At 38.6% G+C, this 5,302-nt stretch overlaps 1 pseudogene; it reads left to right on the forward strand.

Moving 5' to 3' along the window:
* Positions 1–3,698: 3,698 nt before the first annotated feature.
* Positions 3,699–4,452, forward strand: LOC140511361 (glutathione S-transferase theta-2-like; annotated as a pseudogene).
* The last annotated feature ends 850 nt before the right edge of the window (positions 4,453–5,302 follow it).

Raw genomic sequence — 5,302 nt, forward strand, 5'->3', positions numbered from 1 at the left:
AAAGAGAGCCAGGAATGACAGAAGAAAGTGATATTCAAGATCTTGGGAAGTAGAAAAGTTTCAAGCGATGCTAAGATGTAAGGCATGGGACATCTGGCAGGCAGGTGAGGTAGAGTGACAATGGGGTCATGTGTACCTCCAGAATGTAGCTTGAGTCCTTTGCACCGGAAGAATCTGTGTCACAAAAGATACACATTGCTTTCAGTCAGAGGAGTTTGTTTACAAAAAGATTTGGCTAACATTTTCAGACAAAACAACAGAAAGGAAGAAAAATAGCAAAGAATCTGTATCCATAGCATTTTAACAGTTGGGTTTATTGAGTTGTAGAAATAAGCAATAGGTTCTTGTTCATAGGATAGGGACAGAATTAGCATCATGGCCTTTGTGTATCACTTTCTGTGCATCTATTGCTTAGCAGATCAGCCTTATTAGTTGAGTGTTATGTTGCTGGAGTAGGCTGACCCCTTCCCTGCATGGTTCTAGTTAGCTGAGGTGGAACGGTTCGGTTTTATCCATTTATATGGTGAGGAAGTGCATTTACAGATTAAAAATGCATCACTGCTTTTGTTTTTCTTCTAAAAAGGTAAAGTCAGATGTGCTACAGGAATAAAAATATAATTCAAAGTCTAAGTATTGTTAAGTGGGTGCTGTGTCTGTCACATGCAATTAGGATTTGTGGACAGATGTACTGTGTGTGACTAAAGGCAGATATCCTTCATGGCAAACCACTGGCCTAATTTATCTTTCTCTAGTTCAGTTAATGAACTCCTAAAATAGACCTCATCAATGCTGACTGGCTTTGAATACCACTTCTATCTCTACAAATGGGAGCTGTGGAATAGGAACATAACAAGGAGGAAAGAGTGCTTGTATTCTACTTGTGGCATCACACAGAGCTCTAGCTGAGTATTTGTTGTTTTTAAAACTTCTCTCCCTTGATTTCTCTTTCTGTAACATAAAAGAGAAGTTCATTGGGGACAGTGAGAATTCTTTGCTCTTTATAAAGGGCTTTATTTGGCACTGAGTGCTTCATTAATAGTCCATTTCCAACTTTTGTTTTTATAAGGTTTGATGTCTCTTGTTTTAGTAGTTGTTTCTTCTTTTGTACAAAGAACAAGAATCAGTCTTTTTCTTTTTTTAAAAAAGATTTGGTACCTCTTTAAATATTAATAAAATGTGATATTAGTATTTTCTGAATTTCTTTATAATAAATTCCACAGCAGAGGATTATGTGCTTGAGATCCATACTAAGTTCACACACACACACACACACACACACACACACACACACACACACACACACACACACATAGTCAAAACTTGATTTACAAAACAAATAACCACAAAAGGCCATGCCTTCTGAAGTCCTGTTTTCATACTGATCCTTATTCATGTATTCATTTATTCATTTGTCTGTCTATCAATCTATCTATTTCTGATTTGAATTCATCAAAACAGTGTGGGTTTTGGTTTTTTTGGGCCATCTTATCTCTTTTACTCTTTCTGCATCTTCCCTTCCTTCCTATATAATGCAAAATGGACATTAATTACACATCTATCTAAAATCACTAATATCTTTCCTCATGCATTATGCTATATCACATGAAACATGCCCAAGAGCTAGAAAAAGAGTTAGATAGTACAAGAATCATAGTCAAAAATCTTGAAGGAATCAAAGAATAGCCCTACTTCCATATAGGACCAAATTAAACCATTCAACTCAAAACCTTCAGTAATATCCCCAGCACAAGGTCTGGCACTTAACAGACATTAATTGAATTGAGTAGCTTCCCATTACTGAGACAAGTTCCAGTTCCCAAGCTTGGCATTTTTGATCCTTCTTAATATGTCCTAGGATCTCTTCAACTTCTCTTATTACTACCTCTTATGTACCCCATGCTTCACCTGAATTATCTGATAATACCTTCAGTTTTGTTGAATTTTGCCATGTTCAGTGTTCTGTGCTTCTGTATTTTTATCAGCCAGAATCCCTGATGCCATTCAAGACTCAATTCAAGATCTACCTCTTACAGGATGCCTTTCTTTATCCTGCCCCTGCTCTTATCTTTTTTTCTAAGGCTATTTTCTTCAATTTTGTATGGATATTGTAGTAATTTATGTACATTTTCTTCTCCAATAGACTATTCGAATGTAAATTCCTTGAGGACTACATATATGTATATATATATGTACACACACATACATACATATATATGTGTGTGTGTATATGGATATATGTTTCATTTCTAGCACTTAGCACTGTTCCTGGAGTGCCTGTGTATGTATACACACACACACACATACACACACACACACGCAGACACACACACACACACACACACACACACTCACACTTCTACCTGCAATAGTAAAGTTAACTGATGGACTAAATTCATACATGGATTGGATCCATTTATTTGTTATCATCATATAACAAAAACCACCTTCACCACCTTCATTTAGGGAGATTTCCTTCCTCAGTGGGAGTAGCCTGTGAATCAAGTATGGGTATGGAAAGGCAGTTAGGTGGTACAGTGGCTAATGTATTGGTCACAGAGTCAGGAAGTCCTGAATTCAAAACTGGCTTCAGAGACTACTAGCTGTGTGACCCTGGGCCAAGTCACTTAACCTCTATCTGCCTCAGTTTCCTCAACTGTTAAATGAGGATCATTATATAACACCAGGATTGTTATGAGGAACAAATAAGATAATATTTGTAAACTGCTTATCACAGTGCCTGGCATATAGTAGGTGTTTAATAAAAGTTTATTTCCCTCCCTAACCCTTTTTTGCTTGCATTTTTATTTGAGAATCAATTTTATAATTTAAAATGTTTGTCAAGTCAATGATGATAGCAGATAGTAGCAGTGATTTCATTGTTTGTATATCTTAAGAAGTGATTTCTTTGAAACCTGAAGATAACTTTACAAAATATATTTTTATTTACTTTTTACATTGTTATTTTATTTCTTATGTCACCTTGTTTCTGAATATATCCCTCTGCCATCACCTCCCCAATCAACTATCCCTTATGACAAAGAATGAAAAAGAAAGAAATTTTAAAAAGCAAATAAATAAAACTAATCCACACATCAATGGAGTATGATGATTTATGAAATGTTTCATCCCTGTTGTCTAATATCTCCGTAAATTAAGGAAGGAGGTATGTTTTCTCATCACTTCTTTGGGTCTACCTTGGTTAATATAATTACACAGACTTTGGTTTCATTTTTTTTTTATTTGTTATATCTACGTTGTAGTTATCGTATATATTACTTTCCCAATTCCGTGTACTTTAGTAAAGATCAGTTCCTACCATGTTATTGTTGTTTGTGGTGTAGATATATTTTATTTACATCCATGTGCTGCAGGTCAGTCATTCTTCAGTCAATAGGTATCCAGTTCTTTGCCACTGTCACACAGATATGTTTGGGGCTCTTTCTTTCAACTCCCACTAAGACTGAAAGGTTCAGTTAGCGATAACTCCCATCAGCTAGAATTCAGCTAGGGACAGCTCCCTTTAGACTTCTAGGAGGCACTGAGGATTTGAGGGTGTCAATTTTTTAAAAACAAGTACCTTATGGATATATTTAATTTTTATATATTCTATATTCCCTTTCCCCCCCTTCCCAGACAACAATTTTTAGAAAAAGAATTTTTTTAGAGGACCCATCGGATCCCTACAGGTCTTTGCAGCCATGGACTTGAAACTCAACCTGGACTTTCTCTCCCAGCCCTGCCGCGCCGTCTACCTCTTCGCCAAGGTGAATCGCATCACCTTTGAGCTGCAGAGGGTGGAGCTGCTTCAGGGGCAGCACCTGACTGATGATTTTGCCAAAGTGAACAGACTGAAGAGAGTGCCGGTCATGCAAGATGGAGATTTCACCTTGGCAGAAAGTGTGGCCATTCTGCACTACCTGAGTCAGAAATATAGGACCCCAGATCATTGGTTTCCTTCAGACCTGCAGGCACCGGCACGGGTTGAAGAATACCTGTTCTGGCATACAGATTCCATTCGAGTCACATTTGGCGCAGTGCTATGGATGCGGGTGCTGGGCCCTTTCATTGATGTTCATATCCCCAAGGAGAAAGTGGACAGGAACATAGCCTTCATAACAAAACTTCTACAACATCTGGAGCAGAGTTTGCTGCAGGACAAACCCTTCCTCACTGGTGACCAGATCTCTGTGGCTGATCTGATGGCGATGGAGGAGCTGATGTAGACCTTCTATGCTGGTTTTGATGTCTTCGAGGGACGGCCCAAGCTGGCAGCTTGGCGTGGGCAGGTGGAGGGCAGCTTGGCGTGGGCAGGTGGAGGCCACCTTGGGGGAGAAGCTATGCCAAGAGACCCGGGAAGCCCTCCGTAAATTCTGTGCAGAGCCCAAGACTTTGAAGGACACCCCCTCAGCTGCTCAAGATTGGATGAGGTTACATCTTTCAAGGATCCCCTAATACAAGACATTTGCAAACATGTTGTCGGTAATCTGGTCATTCTTCTTCTTCTTCCTCCTCCTCCTCACTCCAGCTCCTGAACCTTGGGCCTCGGACACTGGATTCTGACAGAAGAACTTTCTCCAGCGCTTCATTCCACTTCCCAACTATTTCCAAACTATATGCCCATGTCCTCCACCCCTTTCTCACGACGTAGCTCTCCATTTTTTTGTCTCCTTCCCCTCCACCCCCCAAAAGAATGTAAGAGCTCTTTGATGCCCCGGATGGTCGTTTTGCTCATTTTTGTATGCCGAGCATTTGGCACAGTGCCTGATGTATAGTAACAAATGAATAAATAAATTCTTTTTCATTAAAAAAAAAAAAAAGAATTTTTTTTAAAAGATGAGAAAAAATCCGCCAAATTGATCACTAGATCAAGAAAAGTCTAAAAATATTTACACACCTTGTTCAACATCCATGGGGGAGGTGTCTTCTTTAGAGCCATGATATTCCTTGTCATTCTACAACATTCACTTTTGATTTTTTTTTGTGGTTTATCCTTCCATTTACATGTTATGGTTCAGCTTACTTTATCCTGCATTGGTTCCTGTAAGTCTTTCCATGCTTTTCTGTACCATTCTTGTCATTTCTTATAGAACAGTAATATTCCCTGACATTCATTTGCCACCCTCTGTTTAGACATTCTGATCTATTTTTTCCCCCAGTTCTTTTCTGTTATAAAAAGTGCTTTTGTAAGTATTTTGGCATATACGGATACTTCCTTTTTTATCAGTGACCTACTTGGAGCCTTTCAGTGAAATCTCTTGGTCGAATCTATGAATATTTTAGTCAGTTTATTTGCATTGTTCAA

Source organism: Notamacropus eugenii, chromosome 6, assembly GCF_028372415.1.
Source record: "Notamacropus eugenii isolate mMacEug1 chromosome 6, mMacEug1.pri_v2, whole genome shotgun sequence".
Lineage (NCBI taxonomy): Eukaryota > Metazoa > Chordata > Mammalia > Diprotodontia > Macropodidae > Notamacropus > Notamacropus eugenii.